The 24842-nt window shown below is 37.6% G+C and overlaps 1 protein-coding gene across 6 annotated transcripts in view; it reads right to left on the bottom strand.

Annotated features, from left to right (window-relative positions):
* LOC114468102 (thyroid hormone receptor alpha) overlaps positions 1-24842 on the bottom strand; it is a 169386-nt gene that overhangs the window by 119208 nt on the left and 25336 nt on the right. For all 6 annotated transcript variants that reach the window (XM_028454798.1, XM_028454799.1, XM_028454802.1 and 3 more), the window contains exon 2: positions 23543-23630. The gene's annotated coding sequence lies outside the window, so the exon portion shown is untranslated. The remainder of the gene's footprint in view (positions 1-23542; positions 23631-24842) is intronic.

Genomic DNA, 24842 nt, shown 5'->3' with positions numbered 1-24842 from the left:
GGACACGTTTCAGATGCACAGTTGGAAGCAGCGATCTTGTCAAGCCAAACTGCCGTTAGCATAGCCGTTAGCATCGGATGAGAGTACACTTCCGGGTCACGTACTTTGGTAAATCGACAATGGAGAAAACTAATAAAGGTGTTCGTTTTCCGTTTTTTGTTTTCTGTACTGAAGCAAAAGAGCTTGAATTTGAAAAACAAGGCATTTTCCGTTTTTACATTTTGGTTTTGGAAACAAATATCACATGTTTTTTTTTTTTTGTTTTTCCTGTTTTTGGTACATAATGAAAAACAAATGAACTAATGATACACGGATTCCTTGTGACTAAGTTTGTGTAAGTCACTGAACCGCAACCTCAGACCAATAAATGCGACGATTCTGGATCTTATTTACAAATGAATTAGTTCAGAAATTACATTTAGGTGGTTTGGCAACACTAAACGCCGACAACCGACAAAACACTTGTGCTTTGGGCTCATTGAAACAGGGCCAGGTTTCATACTAGGTAAGTAGTCATTAAATATGTTTTACTCAGCTACAATGTGTCATTTACTAACATATGAATGGCAGTGTGACATGGAACAAAAACAGGTTTAGTTTAATGTGATAGCTGTTAGGGACAGCATGAACACTTCACCTCGCCAACTCAGCAACAACACCCACTCTAACAATAATCCACAACGACTTCACACTGGTGACACGCCACACATGTTGTTCTCCTCTCTGCACAGACCAATGCTCAAGAAATGACCAATAAAGTCGTCTGTTGACTTCTAACAAAGTCTGAAAAAAACATTTTTCCTCGCTATTTCAAGGATAGGCAAGGCAAATCAATGTAATTTACATAATCAAAAAGTGAAACAGAAAATATTCAACAGCTTAAAAATCAATAAGAACATTAAAATCAGCAGTAAAAACTTTAGATCCACAATAAAATGATGAAAAAGAGTGCCTTTGCATTGAATTTAAAAATGTTCATGTGATGCTGACTTCAGCTCTGCTGGGAGTTTGTTCCCCTTCTTTGCAGCATAACAACTAAAAGCAGCGTCATCATGTTTGCTGTGAACTCTGGGCTCCGCTATCTGACCTGTGTCCATAGATCTGAGAGACCTATTCTGAACCAAACCCATTCACAGATTTATACATATAAATTCATTTTAAAATAAGTTATCAAGATCCCCTTACCGTCTCGCCCTACTCATGTTTAACACTTGATTGGACAACATAAACTGAGGACATGCTCGGCAGGAAGTGAACACTGTGTCCCTGGAGTTGAAGTGTTTGAGGTAAGAACAATGGACTGGCTCAAGGGTTTCGGCGCGTTAGACAGAGCTTTGGAATAGCTGGGTAAATGTGGCTTTAAAATTGTTGTTGCAAAGTCTGAAACGCTCCAAGGGCGGAAAGAGGGAGAGTTTGTTCAAGCCGGTAATGAGCCAATGAACTGTACCCTAAATGCTGAAGAATGAAGCAAAGGCACGGTTGACTAATTGTCCTATTGTTATTGCTCATCAGTGCAAGTTAAAACAATTAGCAAACAATGCTAACTAGCTTAAAGAAAACAAGAAAGCTGCATTGAAAGCAGACAGGTGATTGTTAACCACCTAAAATTACTTTAGACAGTTACATAAGAAGAAGTTTGCTGAGATGTGTACAAAGCTTTCTAGCCTTTCTACCTCCAGCCCTTGTATGGAAGGGAACCCAAATCTAAGCGTTGGCCTACATCAGTGACTCTCAAATGGGGGTACGTGTACTCCTAGGGGTAGGTGATGGCACTGCAGGGGGTACTTGAGAGAGAGAGAGAGAGAGAGAGAGAGAGAGAAAAAGAGAAAGTAAAAATTAACAAATTAAGAGTCAGTCTTGGTCATACCCCAGGTGTGAGATAACTGGAAATGATACAAACTATATAACTAAATCTATTTAGGAGCAACTAAATCAGTGTTTTTCAACCTTAGGATCGGGACCTCATGTGGGGTCGTCTGAAATTTAAACGGGGTCACCTGAAATTTCTGAAAAATTAAAAGATTTTTAATTTTTTTTTCAAGAATTATTATTTAAAAAAATTAAAAAATAAATCAACACAAAATATCAAAGAACTGTATTTATATACTTTCACTTTGTGAAATATAAATCTACTTCAACTAAAATGCAGTAAAAATAAATAAATATCTGAGCTCAAACATGATCAAAAACTAATTCTAGAAAAAAATTTCTTCGGGATCGCCAGAAATTCTTGATATCAAAATGGGGTCACGATGCAAAAAAAAGGTTGGGAACCACTGCATTAAATACTGTTTTTTCCCACTTATTTACAAAATGAGATTCTTTAAAGGGCCCATTTTACGCTAAATCGACTTTTCTGTGCTTTAAACATCATAAAGTGCTATTTGGGCTTCATACACATGTCCAAAGTGTTTTTTTATTGATTCCCTCAATCGTTAGTTAGAGGGTGATTTGCTCCTTTCTTACTGCAGGGTGAGCACAAACACCTCGCTCCAATTTGATGACGCGTTCCCACTTTGATGACTAATTTGAAGTGGCACTGAGCTGGAGAAGCCACGCCTCCAGGAAGCTCTCTGCCATGATTGACATGTAAACAGACACGCCCATGAAGGTGAGCATTTCAGTGTCCTTTACGCAGTGCTATGTATGTACCGGTGAACGCCCCGCCCCCACGCTCTGTCTCGTGTTTATAAAGCAGCATGAGCTCGGCTACGGAGTGGGTGGGAGGAGGGCGGGCCGTCCTCTGGCCCTACGTCACCGTGCGGGGAGGAGGAAGTCAGTGACCCGTCTCACTCAAATCAGCCTGTTTGGGTGGAGTTGCTCAAAAAGTGACTTTTCAGAGGTTAAAACTCATATTCATACGAACATATTCATATGAACATACTCATGTTCATAGAACAAATGGAGATGAGTGAAAAATAGCATGACATGGGACCTTAAAAATGTGTTATCACTCATTCATTCCATCATTATGCTCTATAGCTGTTTTACACATGACAATTGTTGGTGATCCACACAACACCACGTTCAAGCACAGCATGAGAACCACTAGACTCTGGAAAGCTGTGTATCAGCAGCCTGCTGCAGGATAAGCTGAGGATTCATTAGACATTTGGACCACTAGAATCAGCCTCATCAGTTTGACGACCAACTGGCTCCATTTTATTCACACTGTTTGGCCCCTGAAGGCCGAGCGGCTTTGAACTTCACTCACCAGCCAAGCTATTTCAGGTGCCTTTGATGAGGTGCTTCAGATGTGGGGCGATCTTAAAAGGGCCCACAATAATGCTGAAAACATGATAAAAGCCATGAAAATATGCTGCACTCCAGAGCCTGTCATGCATCACTCAATCCCTGCAGCAGGACCAACACCAGGACACTTTATTTACATTTACATGCAGTTATCATCCTCCTGCCACCGGGGAAGACCCATTAAGCCCCATGTCTAAAGTCACAGATTACTGAAGGCTCATTTCACTTCAACTGGCTCATTTATTTTTATCTCTTTCACACAAACTTACCCCAGCCTCAAAACTAGCAAGCGTAGGGACTTCCATTTTCTTGTCAAGTCTCACACAAAATGTGAGTGAAATGTTGTGAAACGGTTTGGTTACAAGCGTACTTTTCCGTCACGCCCTTGGAAAGCATAGTCAAATTGAATTTTTAGCAAGATTTACCTCATTTCATTCCTATTAAGTGTTTTTGGCATGATGATAGTATGTCAGTAGTTATATTACAAATTAGGGAAAGCTGATCAAACAGAAAAATAAAAATAAGGGTTATACCTAAGCAAAATTTTTCGTCATTCTTGCAAGAAATCTTATCTAGTTGAACATATTTATTTGTGGTATTAGTAAATCAAGCCCTTAGTCTTTTATTTACAAATCCATGTCATTTTAACCCCATTCTGTCTTTATTAGAATTCCTATTTGTCAAGATAGAGAATTTATTGCTAGATCTAATACAAGACATCTGCAAGCTGCTTGATATGATATATATATATATATATATATTGTCAGATTACAACATAGGGTAGGCCTCATAGATCAATAGATAATTTGCTTGAAAAATAGATGTAAAAGGTAAAAATTGCAGCTCAAAAGTCTATTTTGATCCCCGCTGTAAACACACTGTTTATTGACTTTGTTGGAAAAGTTCCACGCATTGCATTGTGGGATATGGAGTCCTGTAGATGAATGCATAAAAGAGTTTTTCCTTCATTCTTGCAGTGATTCCTTGCGTTTCCCCCAAAAAATTCTGCCAAAATGACTACAAAACACATTTCTGTTGTTTTCAATGAAAGTTGTGGTAAAACAACAGCAGATGTTTACTTTGGTGTTTATACGAAAATATTTAATTCTGCCCAAAAATGTTATGTCTCGCAGAGTGAGGGGATATCACGTGGAATACCAGGAATAAACTAGAAGAAAACTAGTGTTGAGTGAACCACTGTCCTTAATGATGGTAAAAGTAAAGTAAAACATCTTCTATGCATCCATCTACAGAACTACAAATGACATTAACCAAGTGTTTACAGTGGAGATGAAAAAAACTTTCCGGCAGCAATTACAAACCATCAAGCAAATGATCTTGGATTTATTGATTGATGAGGCATACACTGTCTTTATCTGATTAATACATTTTAGTCTCCAGCAGCTTTAATAAAAAATGCCATCAGTGCTTTACTTGATGAGACGACTGTGTTCGTTTTCTCCCAATCTAAACGGTTAAGTGAATTATTCAACCTCTCTGTTGCCAACATATAGCACTTGATGCATTCACAAAACATTTAAAGCCAACTTTCCAACGGGATGCCATGAAAGCACGCTGATCTCATATGATTTATTCACATCATAACTTATTCACTGAGTCTGGGAAAGACTTTTGTCCGGCTTTGCTTCGACTGCTTTTGTCTGTTCTCGGCCTTTCTGTAAAACACGCAAGCGGAACAACTGATGGTAAACACAGTTATACGACTTCTCAGTGAGGTTTCCTACTCACAATGACACAAACCACTTATTAAAAACTGCCAAATCCTTAAGGCGCACCAAGTATGTTCTGTATGATACGGTTGACCTCCCCTGCTTTGGCACAGTTTTTATTTCCAGTATTTATTTTCCATCCCAGACAAAGACGTGGCTCTTTTTGTGCATGGCAGATATTAACAATCACACAGACCATCAAATCATTCAGTTTAATTTATATAAAGTCCATTGTTTATGCGGTTATTTAATCTGTCGCAGCCCTTTCAGAGTATATTGCAGATTGCTTGTTGTATTATGCGCCACATTAGATAACTAAAACCTTACATTTGAAGAGCTTTTATAGATGCGAGGCCAATCAAACTGCGTTCTTTGGAACCAACCCTGAGGAGACGTCTCACAGTATTTTCGTCCTTTCTTGAGACGCTAAAAATGGGTCATCACACAGATGTCCCTCCGCCCAGCCGGCGCGACCTTTGATCCCAACTTGATGACAGGTTCACAACACGGTCAGCTGTCACATCGTAGGTTGGATGTTCATATCAACGAAGCATCGCCAAAACACGGAGCCGCAGTGGATGAAAGGGATAATAAGGTGAGCGGCGCTAGATTTTGATTTGGTGGAAGCGCCGATGGGAACAAAAAGGTCTTCTTGTATGGAGGTTGCATGTTGGATTCACACCACATGATCCCAAAGCGACCACTTTAGGGTTTTTGTAAATGAGGCAGGAGAGCACTCCTGCGGATCACCAAACGTGGCTCAAAGAACCACGGCTCAATGTGAGCTGCTTCATTATCGCCTCGTGAGTCGTGATGAATAATTGTTTTAGAAACGAGACACAGCATTTGTTGCGAGCATTTCTCGCGCCCTGACATCACCTTATCTCGCTGTGACATACATGATGTAAACATGTCAATCCCACACACAACAGGTTTTTTAATCATGGATTTACACACATTTGTATCTTATTTATTCTCAATTCACTTTTTTCTAGTCATAAAGGTGTATATACTGTATGACTCCTCTGTACCTGCCTATCCTGTACAACAGTGTTTCTCAAATGGGGGTACGTGTACTCCTAGGGGTACGCGATGGCACTACAACTACTACTACCCTGAGAAAGACTAAGGAATGTTAAATAGATACTTGTTGAAGTACCCTGAGTAGAAGTTCCCCTTTCCAAACAATAATGTTTGAATTTCAGGACATTTTCACTTCCCGGTGATAAACATTTCCTTAAAAGAAACCTTGTCTGATATATATATATATATTTCTACAGTCTATGTATGTACCGGTGAACACCCCACCCCCATGCTCTGTCTCGTGTTTATAAAGCAGCATGAACTCAGCTACGGAGTGGGTGGGAGGAGGGCGGGCCGTACTGGCCCTACATCACCGTGCGTGGAAGTCAGTGTCCAGTTTATAGGCACGCCCACTCATGAATATGCATAAGTATCCCGCAATGGGACTATAGAAAATACATACATAGCACTGCGCAAAGGACGCTGAAATGCTCACCTTCGTGGACGTGTCTGTTTACATGTTAATCAGGGCATACAGTTTCCTGGAGGCGTGGCTTCTCCAGCTCAGTGCTGCGTCAAATTCGTCATCAAAGTGGGAACGCGTCATCAAATTGGAGCGAGGTGTTTGGGCTCACCCTGCAGTAAAAAAGGAGCAAATCACCCTCTAACTAACGATTGAGGGAATCAATGAAAAAGACACTTTGGGCATGTGTATGAAGCCCTAATAGCACTTTAGATGTTTAATGCACAGAAAAGTCAATTTACCTAAACATGGGCCCTTTGAAGATTTACAGAATATATAATAAGTGTTTCAGTTAAGAAACCTTCACTAGCCTTTGCTGCTAGCCGTTTGAGCAAGCACTCATTTCAAATAAAGCTTTACATTCTTTGTTAATTATAGGATAATTACTGCAAGATATAGGTGAACAATAGAAGCTTACCATTGTGGTGTACTCAACACTAAATTAGTGTAAAAACAGTTCCAGAAACTATGGCTAATGCTAGTGAAATGCTTGTTGTGAAATACCCTATCCAACTGTTTTTTTTTTGACTGCCAGTCTGTAATTTATTTTTAAATTACCGAGTCACACGTGAAGCTGCCTAACAACGGAAAGTGGGTTGGGCTAAGTCTGGATCTAATTAGCTCAGGAGTGATTGTGTCTGTGAGAGAAACACAGGGACAGACAACCACAGGTGACTCTTTTATGAACTCAACTCTACAAACTCAAGTTCAAGTTGAACAAACATGTGCTGTGTGTGTGTGTGTGTGTGTGTGTGTGTGTGTGTGTGTGTGTGTGTGTGTGTGTGTGTGTGTGTGTGTGTGTGTGTGTGTGTGTGTGTGTGTGTGTGGTTGTCTTGACTGGGGGCGTTTTCAGGGTTTGTAAAGGTTGAACTCAGTGATCTGCTAGAGCAAACCTGATTAGAATAAGCTGATGTGAAAGACATACGAACAAATTGGACTTATAAACAGCGACTAGGAAACAGTCGTCACCTGAGTTAAAACAATATATGTGGCATTTATTTAAAAAATAATCATGTTATTTGCTCAAATAAAATAAAATACAGAAAATCCAATAAAGTGAAACTGCTACAACAGAAAAAAATCTTATATTTAGGATGGTTTAGTTTGTTAAGTTGAGGTTTCGTTTATTCAGACAAGGTTTTCAACTCTAAAATTACTCTATGGAAAGGTGGACTTCTGCTCACGGCACTTCAACAAGGATCTATTTAACATTCTGATATGAGGAGGTAAAAACCATAGCCAGACACTGGCTGCACCATGACTTCCCCACAATTAACTCACTCAGTGCCATTGACGAGATATCTCGTCATTTCAAATCCAAACGTTCAGTGCCATTGACGAGATATCATTTTTTCACGGGGATTGACAGAAAGGATCGTGTACTGACACCAACGTTAACATCACTCTTCTTTGTGGATTTTTACCGGACTGCTTTCGTGTTGTGTTGTGAGCGTTCGTGTTGTGAGCGTTCGCGTCGTGAGCTTTTGCGTTGTGAGCGTTTGCGTTGTGAGCCTTCGCGTTGTGAGCATTCGTGTTGTGTTGTGAGCTTTTGCGTTGTGTTGTGAGCGTTCATGTTGTGTTGTGAGCTTTTGCGTTGTGTTGTGAGCATTCGCGTTGTGTTGTGAGCGTTCGTGTTCGTGTTGTGAGCATTCGTGTTGTGTTGTTAGAGTTCGTGTTGTGTTGTTAGAGTTTGTGTTGTGTTGTTAGACTTCGTGTTGTGAGCGTACGTGTTGTGAGCGTACGTGTTGTGAGCGTACGTGTTGTGAGCGTACGTGTTGTGAGCGTACGTGTTGTGAGCGTACGTGTTGTGAGCGTACGTGTTGTGAGCGTACGTGTTGTGAGCGTACGTGTTGTGAGCGTACGTGTTGTGAGCGTACGTGTTGTGAGCGTACGTGTTGTGAGCGTACGTGTTGTGAGCGTGCGCGTTGTCAGCGTACGTGTTGTGAGCGTTTGTGTTGTGTTGTGAGCGTTTGTATTTATATGGGTGTGTTGCATTGTTTGTAATGTGTTGCATCGTGGGGTTCTTCATTTTGTGTTGTGAGCTTTCACAGCCACCGTAGGTTATTGAGAAAAAGTGTTTTAAGTATGTTACAGTTTTTTTTTTCTAATGAGTGTAAACAAGACTGTTAATGTGTAAAATAACCCTGAACCTTTCATGAATGAAGAATTAAAATAAAATAACAAAAAATCCTGAAAAGCTTTGTCTGAATAAACTAAACATCAACCTAATTCAATAACTATTCAGAAAGAAGACAAAATGAATCTCACTGGAACGATTAGGATGGTTTAATTTAATACTTATCTGACAACCTGGCCTTGATGTAATGAGATAGGAAAAGAAGAAACCAGAGAGAATTCAATGTTTTCACATCTTCTCCCATGTGACGATGCTTATCTTGATCTCAAACCCAGATTCGACTTTTCTGACAAACCACTGAGAATATTGACTGTTGAGGAAAAAGCTGATGGAAAGCAAAGAGACGAACGTATCAAAGGCATCGCCGTTAGCTTCGCCGGCAACAGACCCTGGCTGATTATCTCAAACCACAACCCTAATGTCGGACGGCGTTTTTCTAGTGACTTTAAATCATTTCCACCAGAGCCACGTGTGCCACTCTCCGTTTGCCGGCTGTTTCTGATTTTTATGACTGAGTCATGGTGGATGGAGATCACAGGAATCACTGACAGCATTAAACCTCTTGAGATGCAGTCAAGGATTAAAAGCTTAAGTGTGTTTTGTCAGTGTCTAACGCCTGTTTTACTTCATTGTGGGGTTGAATAGTCTTACTTTACCTTTCGTCGAGCAAATACAGCCGAGGAACTGAATCCTATGGTTCTCTCTGACGTGATGATCATGAACCATACGGAGCAAATTGTGGTCGATTATCTCCTAAAACCCCACCAGTACATTCGTAATCATCACCAATGCAACACTTTCCAGTGCTTTGATTGGATTAAGTTACATGCTAATGATTATTGACAATAAGTGCGGCTCCAACTTTAACCACAAATTACAGCTTTTATGAATTTACAACATAAATGCCTGGAAAGAATATTGATTAGTCTGTATTTAGGGGAATATACTGTATAAAAGGTGAGAGACAGGGTGCATATTTTATTATATTAAATCAAATTACATTATATACAGTAATTATTTAATTTAATGTTATTTTTAGAATATTAATACTATATATATATATTACCTTTGTTCACATAAAAAGTTTAAAACTTCTTTTCTCAAAGTATCTATTCTCATACTTTATTATACATATTATATAGGTCTGGGCTTTGTTATATTCTGTAAGTTGATATAAGAAATATTTTTTTCTTCTTTTTGCTAAACATGGAAACCGAGTTCAATCAAAGCTGAACAAAGTTAATAAAATGCTCTATGAATTTAAATTTACTGGTACTTTCTGTGTATTAGTTCTACATTCATTCCATGACTTCCCATTAATAATATCTATTACCACCTTCAGTCTTAAGTAGAAAAATGCGATTAATTGCAATTAATTACAGAAAATTGTGTGATTAATTAGTTTTAAAAAATTATCAATTGACAGCCCTGATCAAATTACATACAATTACTTAATTTAATTATTTAGAATTGTTTTCAATTACTATTATTATAAATATTATTACTTTTTATTTGTCATTTTATATCCAGCCAACTTTAACTTTCACCTCCTTTTTAAAAATACTCAAAACTAAAGGTTCTCCTTATACCATTAAAGAACATAATTGTAATTATACCAGTGAAATACCGATGTAGCTCTTAGTGGGAGGAGAAAAAGACAGACATAGAAAAGAAAAAAAGCAATCGTCTCTTGTGACAGAGTCTGTTATAGGAAGCGTCTATCAGTTCTGTGTACCTTATACAATAATGGCTGGTAATTATGGTTTCATAGCTCTAAGGCCCGTTTACGTATTTTCCCAGGTAAAGTCTGAGGCTGCCCCTCCCTGCTGACTGATTCATGCTGGGAAAACACGCCATGCCTCCACGAGTCCCACTACAGCAGAACATTAATCACAACGCTTGTCAGAATCGCTGCAATCGCGAATAGAGACGCCACCCAGGGGCCCGAGAAGATTTCCTACGCGGCTCTTAATCTGGTGTGCGAACAAGAGGGAAAATAAATGGAACACTTTGTACACAATGCTCTCTCTTCAGATCCCTTTATTTCTAACAAATGCTATGAAAACTGGCCCGGGATTATTGAGGGAATAATATGTGATGTCATGTGACTGACTCAGCCCAAATCCCTCCGGCGAGCAGCAGTGATGACCGACTTCCTATTGAGAGATTTGAACATGAGATGCATATGTTGCCTGGAACTCCCAGTGGATCACGGTGTAAGGACAAACCTCCCAGTGCAAACAAAACAAAGGCTTTTCAAACTGATGAGATTCGGCGAGGATGACCCACACAGCACATGTTCATTCATTCTCCTTCCTCAGGGCTGGGAGGGATGCTTCTATACAGGCACCGGTGCTGCTAAAGCTCAAGTATCTCCTGCTGCCATACATTTCCAATAGTTTGTGCTATACGAGCTGGAGTGGAAAAGCATGCAGAGTTATTTCTGGAGCCGCTGGGACACAGTTGGAAAACTAAAACTCCTCCTTTCATAACAAAGTCTTAACATTTGGCGTCTATAAAACCTGAAAGGTCTAGATCAGTGGTTCTCAAACTGTTTAGGCTCAAGTACCCCATTTCTCTTATTTCATATTTGCAACGACAACATTTTGCTTAGAAAACTATTTAAAAAACTATAGAGCTTAAAGATGGAATCTTTTTTACTGTATTTTAGTTGAACTAGATTTATATTTCACAAAGTGAAAGAAATACTGTACAAAGAGGATTAGGACCACTGGGGGTAAAAAAAAATAGTGGAATAGTAGAAGAAATTAAATTGTAATGTTATTTATTTTATTTTTTTTAGTCTTTAATTTTTTTAATAATTTTTTTTGTCATGATTATTCTTTAGTCTTGATTTTCTTTTTGTTTATTCATTCAAGATTTTCTTAATTTTTTCTTTTTTTCTCTTATTGGTTTTAACTTGTTTTTCCACTCCAGTTTTTTTTTTTTGGCCCTAATCCTCTCCCGTAAATACAAGATTGTGTGTTGTTTTAATTCTCTTTTAAATTCAAAAATGTATTTTAATTTTCTCAAAATTTCAGGTGACCCCACATGGGGTCCCAACCTCATTTTGAAAAAAAAATATTTATTGACGTCTGAATAGATTTATTTCTATAGTTTTTATCACTTTCAGTCACTTTATTTGTTAATTTTCATCTCTCGCTCCCTCTAATACCCACTGTAGTGCCATCACGTACACCCATTTGAGAACCACTGGTCTAGATTATCTTAAACAAGCGTGAACCAATCAGCCACAGGGCTACGAGCGTTAATGGCTGAGGTTAATTACACTAAATACATCCTTATCAGAGCAGGTCTTAGTGGTTTTACTGTGAGTCAGACTCAGAGCCTCCCTCAGGTTGTGGGAAACCAAAGCTAATTGATGCACATTGGAAAGTTTCCCCTTCCACTTTATTTCTCCTGCAGAGAGTCTGTGCTGCACTCACAGCTACTTTAGTGTCCTTTTAAAAATGGAAGTAGCTCATGTGTTGGTTCAATGTGAGAATGCTGGATACGCATCTTGTGTGTCCCCCAAAGTAAATGCACAAAATAACTCCGAAAGCTCACGAAATGACTACAAAAATATAATAAATTACAGAAGAATGCACAAACAATACACAACAGACAACAAAAACAACCAAAATGACAACAAAAACACAAGATACTATACGAATATATTTATCATATATAATATACAAAATACTATAAAAAATACTGTATACAAAATAACAAACACACACAAAATGACTCAATACAAATAAAAAAAAGAGGAAAAAATGTAAAAAAAAAAAGAAAACAACAGAAATACACAAAAGAAAGGCACAAAATGAGAATACAGTATATATTAAGACAAAACTTCCTTTCTTGAAATATTTACTCTCAAAGTAATGAGGCTTCACTTTGATAATGAACTTGAATTTATTTTTTTTTCCATAAATAAACATCTATTACAGGCTTCAGTCTTAAGTAGAAAAATGTGATTAATCGCAATTAATTACAGAAAATTGTGCAATGAATTAGTAAAACAAATGTAATCAATTGACAGCCCTGATAAAAATTATATTACATACAATTTTAGAATTATATTATTGATCATGGTTTTTAGATTATTATAAATATACTCCTGAGTCTGAAATAAAGAATGATGATGATGCGTTGCCCATCTCTGCCGTGAGCGCTCTCACTAGTCAGATCATTTTGTTTTTGTTGATTTGTCGGCTTTATGTGATTAGTGTGGCTAAACCTTCCTAAAGTTCAGAAGTTTCATGCTCTGTTACGGCATCATTTTAAATTTTATAATTTTTGATTCATTTAGTTTTATTTGTGAGCGTTTGGCTGTTCATTTTTGTTGAGGATTGATGTGCGCCATCCTGCTATATACAGTAACACTATGTGTATGTATATATATCTATATATATAGGTATATTTTATGTTTCTGTGTGATTAGCATAATTGTTCATATTTAGCAGGATATATAATGTGTATGGTGCAATAAGGTATGTGTGGGGTGGAAATATATTGGAACAAACTGATGTGTTTTCTTTCCCTAGAATTTAAAAGATAATTAGAAAAAAAAACACTGAACACAAAATAAAAATTCAGTTCATTTTCTGTTTTTAATTTTTTTTTTCTATTTTATTATGTTTTCAATTATCTATTTTACATATTCTGCATATAATCAGTCTGTTTCATAAGGCGCTACACACTGTGATGTGGCTGAATTATTCCAATCAATTTAATACATTTATAACCTCCACTGCTCTTTTGAAACTAACTTTTTTTTACCACATGCAGCTCATTAGTTTCCATCGTTAAGCTGCTGATTTACAGGTTTTTAAACACCCAGAGAAATGTCACAGACCAACAGTGCTGTGTTAACCAAGGAGCCTATTACAAATCAGAACCGTGTGTTACAGTTTAAAACCAACACACTCAGCAGCCAGATGTTTTCTATCACTTTGTGTCAATTTGTGGTTAATTTGCACCATTTTTCAGGAGTTCTTTTAGCGCTATTTGAGTTAGTTTAGACAGATTCTGAAAGAAATGTAGCTTGTTCACTGCCTCTTTGAACCTTTGGGCTCCACAGGCTGCTGAGAAACGTCCACACGGAGCAAACAAGAGCCCGGCTTTTTAAAGAAGCATCACTTCTATTTCCACATCCGTGACCGTGCATATTGATCCGACGTGTTGGCTCAGAAACACAATTACTTTTCCTATCACCTGAGGTGAGGTGGCAGTAGGAATGGTGATGTGAAAACACCCTTTTTTTTCTTTTTTAAAAAAAGGCCGGAAAAGGAGATCCAACAAACCATCTATTTAATGTGTTTATTTTGGTTTTTTTTGTCGGTTTTTTTAACTGCATGATTATTTTCTAATTATTTATTTTTAATTAATAGTTTGGGTTTTTTTACTTTAAATTTTTTTCAATTATTTTTATAACAATAAAAAAAAAATACATTACTTGTTCAAAGACTATTAATGTAATCAATAAATCAATAAATAAACATGAGCATATGTTCATTAGAGCATATGTATATCTATCTGTATATGTATATCGATATATATATATGTTTCTGTGTGATTAGCATAATTGTTCCTGTTTAGTAGGATATATAATGTGTATGGTGCAATGGGGTATGCGTGGGGTGAAAATATATTGAAACAAACTATATTTCATTTTTTTTGTTTTGCTTTTGTAGAATTTAAAAAATAATTAGATTTATTTTATTTTTTATTTTTTTTTCCTGCATTTATTATTAAAATTCTCTGCATTCTGTAGGACATCAGACTTAAAGGTTCCGTGATAAAGTGTGTTGCTCAGTGTTCATTAAGGTTGTAGTAATTGATCCTGGCTGCATGGCACTATAGACAGTTCCGCATTGATTCAGAAACCATTATCGACTACATTACAAACTCACTTTTTAAGAGATTTGACAAAGACTCTACTGGGCATCGGGGCATCAATACGCTGAGCTGCGAAAATATCTCTAAGGATAAAGTGAAGTTATTTAGCACTTAATAAGTGAACTAAACCTCTACATCTATACTAATCTTTTGACAGAGCTTGCAAATATAATAGTTCACTAATAGGTACTCTATAATCCAAGGCATAAAGGTCATTTATTCCCATTTGTTGTAAAATGTTAACTCTAAATCACAATAAAAATATAACCAGCTGCTGAGGACAAACATCATCCTCATAAATGTGAGCTATTGCATCCATTGCAAATTCAATGCTATCCAATAGCACCGTGTTGCATCATCATGTATAGATATGGGAGACGGTTTAAAGTGATAAATAAAACCCTTTTATGGGCTTTATACAGAAGAGCAAGATAGAGAAAAAACTGTTTTTTAAGCCCTGCTAAGACACAACAAAGCCAACGTTGTACTTTGAGTTGTGCACAGAAAGGAGACACCATTAGATGTATGTTGCACTTTACAATGTGAAACCAATATGGGGGAAACTCAGCAGAGCAAAGCCAGAGGTCAGAGGTCAGTGAGAGGAAGCTGTGGGCTGAGCAGACTGGGCGTCCATTAGCGAACCATTAGAGGGGGCTGTTGGCAGACAACAAAGAATATGCCTTTAAGTCCATCATCACACTTAATGCTTTGTGTGACAGCCCGGTGGACGAGAAACACGGAGAAAAGCTTATAGTGGTGAATAAAGACACACTTAGACTGAAGATAATTCAGGTAATTAGCCTCGCCTATGAAGATGAAAGTCATCTTGTCTGGATTCTAACGCTGCAGTGTTACACACCGAGGAAAACAATCAAGACTTTCAGCCAGGGGTAGACTGGCCATCTGGGATACCGGGCATCGTCCCAGTGGGCCGTCGACCAAAAGTGGGCCGGTACGGTCCGCTACTTTTGGGTTTTTTTTGACCATCGAGTGGAGACAGACAAGGTAACAGGTGGCCAAAAATGGTCCAAAAGGGGCAAAAACATGGCAAGAAAATAGTGTAAAGTCACTAAAATGGGCCAAAGGAACCAGGTGGTATGTAATGGCAAAGAGTAACTTTGGGCAAAATGTGGCAAACAATAGTGAAAAAGGACAAAAATGTGGAACAAAAAAAGGCAAAAAGAAGAGAAAAAATTAAACAAGTGGTATTTATAGCTAATTTGGATGAAAAGTGGCAAAAAGAACTTGAAAAAATGGACAAAAAATAGGAAAAAAGGATATTTATTGGAAAAAGGTAGATAAAATCTGGAAAAAAAAAATGGGGATGTAACGATTCACTCCCAATACGATTCGATTCACGATACTGGGTTCACAATACAATTCTCTCACGATTTATTTTACAAAATGAGACTGTAGACAAATGATGACTGAAAAATATTCCATTATTTTTTTGGGGGGAAAAAAATGAAAAATAAAAGGAAAATAGTCCAGTATTTTCTATTGTCAAAAGAGTCCCTTGATAAATTCATGTAATATTACAGATATTCTTTCAGTGCTAAAGGGGTAAGGAATCATTTATGAACATGTTTAAGAGTAGAAGGCGGCCAGAAAGAGAGTAGTAGCAGATTCCGCCCGCCGCCAACACTTCTGGACAAGAGAAGGATAAATATATATAGGTACTGCGCTTCAATTTTCACCGTATCGATGTGAATCGTGATACCTAAGAAAGAAAAAAAAAAAAAAAAAAAAAAAGAAGTAACAACGACTCCTAAAACAAGTATTTAAATTCAAAATAAATTTCATTTCATTTCATCAATAGGGGCAATATTGTAATTTTTCATATGTCCAAAATAGAAAACTCGATATATCTTGAATCTTGATATATCTCCCAGCCCTACACAGCAGCACATCTGCTGGTCTTTGATGTGGGCTAATGTATCTTCTACCTTGTGGTCTGTGGCGTACTCACATATTCATGCCAGAGTTGCAACCAAAATTATTTATGCAACATTTAAGCTGAGACGCCCGTTTGAATTTTACAGTGCGTGTTCAGTGGCTCTGAAAGGGCTGAGCGCTCACTGGCCTACATAGGCATTTAGCTCAGTGACTGAACTTCTTACCTCAGGAAAAAGGAGAAAAAAAGGAGAAAAAACCCCAGCAGATACTCACAGCAGTGAAGGACCGAGGACACATGCTGAGATGATGGATGGATGGAAGAACTGAGATATACATTCAGCTTCTGCATCAGAAGATTTTCTGTAGCTGAAACCTATTCCAGCACATTTAAGGCAATAATTCATAAAGATTCAGTGCATAAAAATTTGTATTTATTCAGTGTTTGAGAAGCAAGCATGAACTGTCACAGCTTTACCCATAGATGGCTGCAGTTATTGTTGAAGGGAGCCGGAGAGAACGGATCTTTTCTGATCGAATGAAATTCCTGGAATTAATTAATCTAAAATATTGTAAAAATGTCTTACGAGTATAGGACAATTCAATAAACACACTGTTTTTAAAAAGTCTTATGAGGCATTTTCTTCTTTGTTTTCTTTTTACATCCGTTTATTTTTGTTGACTTCAACTGCTGTTCTTCATCTACCATTAACTTTGTCGCAAATAGCCTCCTATGTGGTTTTTCTCCTGCTTATAGTCACATTGTTTTGGAGTAATTTAATAATGTGTTTATTCTCCAATTCCACTACTCTCCATTTTGTACTTGTGGCCCTCTGCCCTAAATAAAATAGGATGGTCCCCATCACTTTAGCATTGGGAATCTGAGTGAATCCCCCAGCATGTGAAATCCATTTATGACCACGCTATCCAAGACCAAGACTTGCCTGAGACCAGAATGCACCGAGACCAAGACTTTGGGGAATTCAGTCCACGCCAAGACCAGGACCAACATCAAGACCATAAAAATCTATTTTAAAAAACCATTGACAAGGTTGAACAAATAAAGAGCATTCTCTCTTTATTTTTAGCTTTCTTTTAAATACATTGACAGGAAAAAAAAAACCAAGAGCCTCCTTTAAAGCACAAAAATCTGGAATATTAACAAATCTGTTCTTTTAAATTCTAAAAAAAAAAAAAGTCCAGGATTATTTTTTAATATATAAAAAAAAAAAAAAAAAAAAAAAAATATATATATATATATATATATATATATATATATATTGGTCAGGTGAATGAACCCCTAATGGCATTTCTGACTAGAAATCGAGTGACGTCTGAGTTTTTGCAGGCGTCTGACACATAAGGCACTGGAAAAGATTTCCAAGGAGTCAAATTGTGAGAAGAGTTCCAAGTGCTACTTCTAATTCTCACATCAATGAAGTTGAAGAATAGCAGATCAGTGCCTTGACTGGTCTCGAAGGAAATTCCTGAGTCTGGCCAGTCCAAGTACGAGACAAGACCGATTAAAAATGCTCTAGACAAGACCAAGGCCATCAAAATGTGCTCTCGAGACCAGGAACGGTCTTGAGTACTGAGAAAAATGAGTCAACATTGTGAAACATCGTCATCTATTTCTTCCAGCTAGGTGTTAAAGTGTCTTTAGGTAAGACATTGAACCGCTAAGTTGCTCCTAATGGTGCATGGTAACATCTCTCACTATGGATGTCTAAGTGTGAATGGGTAAAAGTGGCTTCTACTGTTAAGTGGTAACAAAAGCACTCTCTAGGTCAAGTCCATCTACCATTTACCATCTCACGCTACACTGAAACAAGATGCAATGTCCAATAAAACACAATCACTGCCTTTGGTATCATCATCATTGACTAATGCACTTAGAATAGTTTCTTTGGCATTTGAATCCATGAAGTTCTCACTAATTTAGCTTTACTGTCCACACCTTTGAATGAGATTTAGATGAGGTACGATTCGTCGTATCAAAGGCCCTCTTATCTTCTCCACCAGTTTTCTGGATCCCAGTGAGTTCTGCTTCGAAAACCCAAACAGTTTCCACAGAAAGCCAGAGCTAAAGAAGTGGTGAACTCACTTGTTACGTTGCGTGAAGACTGAGGGTCTCTAATCTTAATGCTTCAAGCATCTCTGGCATGTCGCATAGAATGGTTTCGTGCAGCTTTTGGGTTGCATGTGAAAAAATTGGGACAGCGTGAGCCGAAGCACAGAGGACATATGAACTGGTAATTTGCATCACGGGAACTCGCTGGTGGGAAATCATTTAGGGGGCTGAAGGAGACCTAAACTTACATTAAAACACATTACATCGTCTGTCACATCATTGCCAACCCTGTCGAGCCACATCTCGTCACAGCGTCCGAGCATCTGTCTAACTCTTGCTCTGTTCTGGTTTCCCTGCATTTGCTCAGCGGGGTAAGAGGCAGCCATTCTCCATTGTCTCTACAGTTGAGTCCCAGCAGGGGAGTCGAGGCTTTACAGTCAAGGCGTATAGTCACGCACCTCGAGCGCCACTTTGCTAATTTAAAAACAGTGGGTAAGAATTAGTTAGTAGATGGATAAAGAAAAAAGTCGGAAAAGGATTTTAGATTAATGTATTTTCTAAGGATTTTTCAGTCCTTTATATATGTAAGAACTTATCACGACTCTCACCTTCCTTTTGCAATTAAGTAGGGGTGCACCGATTGCAGTTTTCTGGCCGATTGCTAATCTTTAAAAAGCCAAACCCAAATCTTCCAATTTTATTTTATTGTAAAACATTGAACAATACCCGTGAAACAATACAAACTCATTGTTTTAACTGCACATTAGGTAGTAAAACTGAAATGTTTAGAGCTTTACTGTCCAAACTACTAAATTATTTCAGTTCCTTTAGTCTTTCATTTTCACATTCCTTTGCAGAGGTAGAAAAGATCAGTGGAAAAGATAAGTTTCATATGCAAATACCGGCCCATCGCCGATCCCCCAAAATCAGGGAAATCGTCGTCTTTTATCAACAGCTTCTTAAATAACAGAATATGACAACTTTTTTCTCGTTTACAGTCTAACTTAACTGTTTAGAGTATGGAAAACCTGTGAATGAAGGAAGACTATTGCAGATAACATTAATCTATCTCCAAACTCTTACACAACCATGCCCTTCCTTCCAAAAAAACTGAAAAATGATTTTAACAGCTTTTATGGATAGTTTTTAGGGTCGGTGAAATGCTAAATAGATTCACAAGTTCACGGAAAATGGCTTTTAGTTGTTATGCTGCAAGTTGTTCATTTTAAACTCTAATCAATGTTTTCTAAGTGTTGCACTTTGCATCATATACATATACAATGTTGTGACTTAAACAGTAGTGAGACTGATACCATGGTTCAACCTACACAGTGGTGAGACTTATACAGTGGTGGGACTTGTAAATAAGACGGTTGGAATTATACGATGATGTGACTTATACATATACATATATACTTTATTTTCATCATTTTATTTTTTCTTATACAAAAGCATTCGATACTTTATCAACCATTTGCATCTTGTTATTCAGTTTCCCTCACATCCTTGTCTTTATGTGTGGGTGTGTATTATTATTATTATTATTATTACCCGTGTTGTTTTCATTTCTATTATTATTATTTTTCCTCAATTTTCTTCCTTTATGTACCACTCTTTGTTTTTCTAATTGCCCTATGTGGATGATTAAAGTTTTTTTCTGATTCTGATCATGTTAAGCACATTGAAGTGACTTGTCTATGCAAATACATTTGCTCTGCCTTGGTTTTTTAATGAGGCAGTTTGATGGCGGAAAAGCAGCTTTATACAGTAAATAAATACAATTGTTTAAAGCAAAACAGATCTTCCTGAGATGTAAGAAAAAAACCTCCTATTTAGTGCATTGTCTCATGTGAAATTCGAGACAAATGTGCACAGAATAATAGTGAAAATCTCCAAGCTCTCATGTAAAACATGTATAACACTTTGAGCCAAAAATAGAAGTACAGGAAACACATTTCTCACCCTTTAGCTTCTCCCTTCCACCTATTATCAAAGGAAACGCTTGCTGAAAAAGAGCAGGTTGTGTGCTGTATACAAGTGAAAAAGCACGTTTGTATCAGGGTTGAGTTCTTAACTTCATTTAGGATTTTAGCAGAACTTTGTAAATAAAACCCCTTTCTGTGGTTTTTCTGTAAGCAACATTTAAAAGAAATATGATGGCAGGAAAAACAGCCTCTTCCAGGTTGCGTATGCTATCATTAGAAGTGAAACATTAGACATGCCAAAAGCATAGCCTGCTTTTTGTTGCTGCACAAATGCTGAGAAAAATACAGAAAAATGTGAACACACATGTTCCAACATGCCACTGCCTGTAATTAAATAGATATTTAACTGGCAATATTTTTTTTTTTTTTTTTAAATCAGACTTCTGGCTCCAATCTTGTCTTACCATGTTGAGTGCTGAGCCCCGGAGGGGAGACACGGTTCTGCTGCCGAGTAAAAAAAACATTAATTTCACATAATGCCTGCAGTAAACTACCAGAAATAGTCACATGACACCTGGTGAGGAGTTTGTGCGTTATCAAACGTGGTCTTTTCCACTTTTTTGCCGATCGGGACTTCACACATAAGCGGTGAGTCAACGTTTTGCATTGACTCGCATTAACAGCTGACGGCGCACCCTGTAGTCTCGCCTCTCACACAGCTCTATCTCCTTTTAGCTCTTCTTCAAGGTAATTTAATCTGCTTAGTAGAATATTGTACTGGGGATCGTATGAGGTGGAAGATCTGTTATTTGAAGAAGAAAACATCTTAGTAATGGGACTATCTGAGACCAAAAACAACAATGGCAGGTTTTTTATTACTTATACACATCCACGCCTCATGTTCTGCCAGGCCAAGTTAATCTTTCACAAATAGAGTTCAGTTTCCCTTTAGTTTCTGGAGCTGAACTCTAAAAACAGTGACTGTGATTATGATTAATAATTTTACGTATATTGCCCAATTTAATCAAACCAAAGTAAAAAGCGCTAAATTGGGTGCACACGCAAAAATTTTACACTGTTTATCCACCTGTTGTGGGGGATTTAATAAGCCGGCAAAATAAAGGTTTGGACGTTTTAGTGCAGACAGGCAACTGGCGGCCCTTGATCTAATTTTGTGCAGCCCCCGCCAAAAAAAATTGTATTTCATAAAGTTGGAAGTAATATAAAGCCCAACATCACACAGAAAACTCCAAAAACACAGAAAATGACAACAAAATGCATAAAAAACAACAATAACAAAAAAAAATATGACAAAAAAACACACGTATAATGACTCGAAAAACACACAAAATGGCAACAAAATTGACGTATTGACAAGAAAATAGACAAAATATATTCAAAAACACACTAAAGATCTAAAAACTCAATAAACACCTTGAAAACCCCACACAAAAGGACTACAAAGACAAAACCCTAATCCTGTATTAATACTCAGATTGGTCTTTATTCTAAATGCTGATATAAATGTTGACAATGTGGCCCTGGGATCAGACAATCACATTTTTTTGGTCCCTAAAACAAGAAGAACAGCCAATGGAGTGAAGAGAAGATGACGAGAAGACAAAAGGGGGAAAAAAACAGCTAAAAAGTCCAAGTGTTGACATTATTTTCTAATTTCCCGATACATTCCAGAAATTTCTATTGGTCAGAAAAGCTGAGTTTTCTTTTTCTGGTTATTACGCCAACATCTCCTCCAACAGTAACCTGCTTGCCAAACGTGCTGTACAACAGCCACTACCATCAGCTCCAGCTTTTCTAAATCGTGTTGATCTGTCAACATGCCTTTCTCCAAATATTTTACATGTTCTGGCTAAGAGAAAACAAAACTAAAACAAGTTTCTGGATTTTAAAGGTTTATTAAATCTGACTGAAGTACTATTATTGCAACACCTCACCCTTAGGTTGAAGCTATTTGAGGAAACCGTTGTACCTTGAGAAACGCCACACAAGCTCAGGGAGAACATGCAAACTGCACACAGAAAAGTCAGATCCAGAACTACTACTTCATTTACAGATTTTATGCTCATTTTTACTGCTACTTTACAGCTGCTGCTGCTAGCCTGCTACGCTAACTGTCCACCAGCTCAGAGTCCTGTTTTTCATTTACAATCAGACATGAGCAAACTTAATTTTTAGATTTAGATATTTCATGTAGAGATGCTGATTTTCCGCTTCAAAATTTCCTCAATATCTTATTGGAGTTCACCCATTTCTGCATCATGTCCTCTTCCTAATATTCAGGCTAAAAAAAAACTAAACTAGTTTCTGGATTTTAAAGGTTTCTTAAATCTGTTTAAGTACTATTACTGCAATAACATCTCATCCTTAGGTTGAGGCTATTGGAGGAAACCCTAAAACCTTGAGAAACCCCACACGAGTGTAGGGAGAACATGCAAACTCCACACAAAAAAGTCCAAAGTCAATACCAGACCTACTCCTTCTTAATATGACACAGACATGCTGTGATAAAAACAAACAAAAAAAAAACATTAAAGTTGAAGACATACATACACACTTTATTTTCTGGGGTCCCACAGGGATCTATACATTGACCCCTTCAGGTTACTTTTTATTTGCATGCAAAAGATTCTGAACCTTTTATATTTCCTGTTAAAATCTGGGTCAAATTTAGTAAAATAGTTTGCAAATTTACTTTGTTTCACGTCGTCAACTGAGAGCTTTAAAACTGAGTCATCACAGGTATCTTACCTTTAGTCACTTTGTTAAGACAGAGACACTTTAACTCATCTACTTGGCACATAACTAACAACCTGATGGTTAACCACAGCTTTAATAAAATAATCAGTGCCTCAGGGGGTCATACTAACACTTCACATCATTACTGTCGAGCAATAAAACAGACAAATTATGTGCGCACACACACGCACACACACACGCACACACGCTCTGCCAAGTGAAATTATAGCTTTCATTGTGTTAAAAGAAGGACAACTGTACACAGTTCCCTATTAAACAGGAATGTGCAACCACACTCATGGAAGAAGATAAAAAACAGAAACCAACCTGGTGCTGCGAGGATGGAGGACGAAAAAACATCCGAGAACGAGACTGGAATTGTTGTTACGCTTTCACCTTTACAGGCCTGGAAAACCTGAAATAAGACAGGTAGCTATATTAATTATCAATATCAAGATCCTTATTAATAGGAACTCTTAGAAATTGGAATTGGAATTTGGATATTCCATGTAGAGATGCTGATTTCTCTCTTTTCAGAGTTTACCCATTCCATTATCGGCATTCCATTTCATTTTTGATTTGTTGTCTTTTTCCCATTTAGCTGACTTTATTTGCTATTAAACTTCCTGAAATCAAAAATGCTTATTGAGTCAACCACTGCAGTTAATTTTATATTCATATGCTTCAGATGACTTACGGAAGCAAGGAGGGTTACAATGAAATAACGCTAGGTTACATCGCAAGAATATCGTGACACTCGGGCATTCGTTTCATGGAGAAAATATCGTGAAAATTTGTGGTATGGTCTCGGAATATCTAAGTGAAGGTTTAATTGCAGTCATACAGCTACTTCCATTTCATTTTGCACAAATCCCGCACAGCTGTATGATTACGTAGAGCAAAGGTTACATGTGAAATTACACATATTTGGCACTTTACACTCGTCATTCTGACGCCGGTTTTGTAGGGAAAGATAGAGTATAAATGTGTTTTATTGTCCTAAAACATGCATGTGAGGTATTTCTGTTGCATGTTCAGGCCTGATTTTAACAGTTTAGATAGTTTTTTCCTTTTCAGAATGTGAATTCTTCATTTTCCGTCCGTTTTCCGCGATCACAGAAAATCGGAGGCCCTGTTCAAGCCAGTTCCTGTATTATTTTCAGAAATCGGTTGACATTTTCTTCACTAGAATGCACTGTTGACTGGAGGAAAAATCCGCATATTGGTCGCTCCGTCGTATAAGTCGCTTCCACAATTTCAAATGAAAGAAAATAGTCACCTATATCCTCATGAAATAGGGTACTTTTTGGACTGAAGATACATTATCCTGACTGATGCTTACTTACATGTTGTCACCCCTGTGCGTCAAGGGCACCACTCACTCTGAACTATGGAAGTGTGACTGTCCTAAAAGTGTGACTGTCCTTTTAAGACCGCTACAGTGTGACTGAGCATTAGGATCCAAGGGGAATTGTATCTCACTTTAGTGTTTGTTGAGGGTGGATGACTTTAGATGTAATGAAATGAACTGTACGACCATGGTGACCTGTTGGCAACTAATGGCGTGTTTCCACTGGCGGTATCGGCTCTACTCTTTTTGCGCGTTTCGACTGGGAAAAAGTACCTC

The sequence above is a fragment of the Gouania willdenowi genome, chromosome 8, assembly GCF_900634775.1.
Source record: "Gouania willdenowi chromosome 8, fGouWil2.1, whole genome shotgun sequence".
NCBI lineage: Eukaryota > Metazoa > Chordata > Actinopteri > Blenniiformes > Gobiesocidae > Gouania > Gouania willdenowi.
The sequence above is the reverse complement of the archived record's forward strand: the minus strand, read 5'-3'. Positions and strand labels throughout refer to the sequence as shown.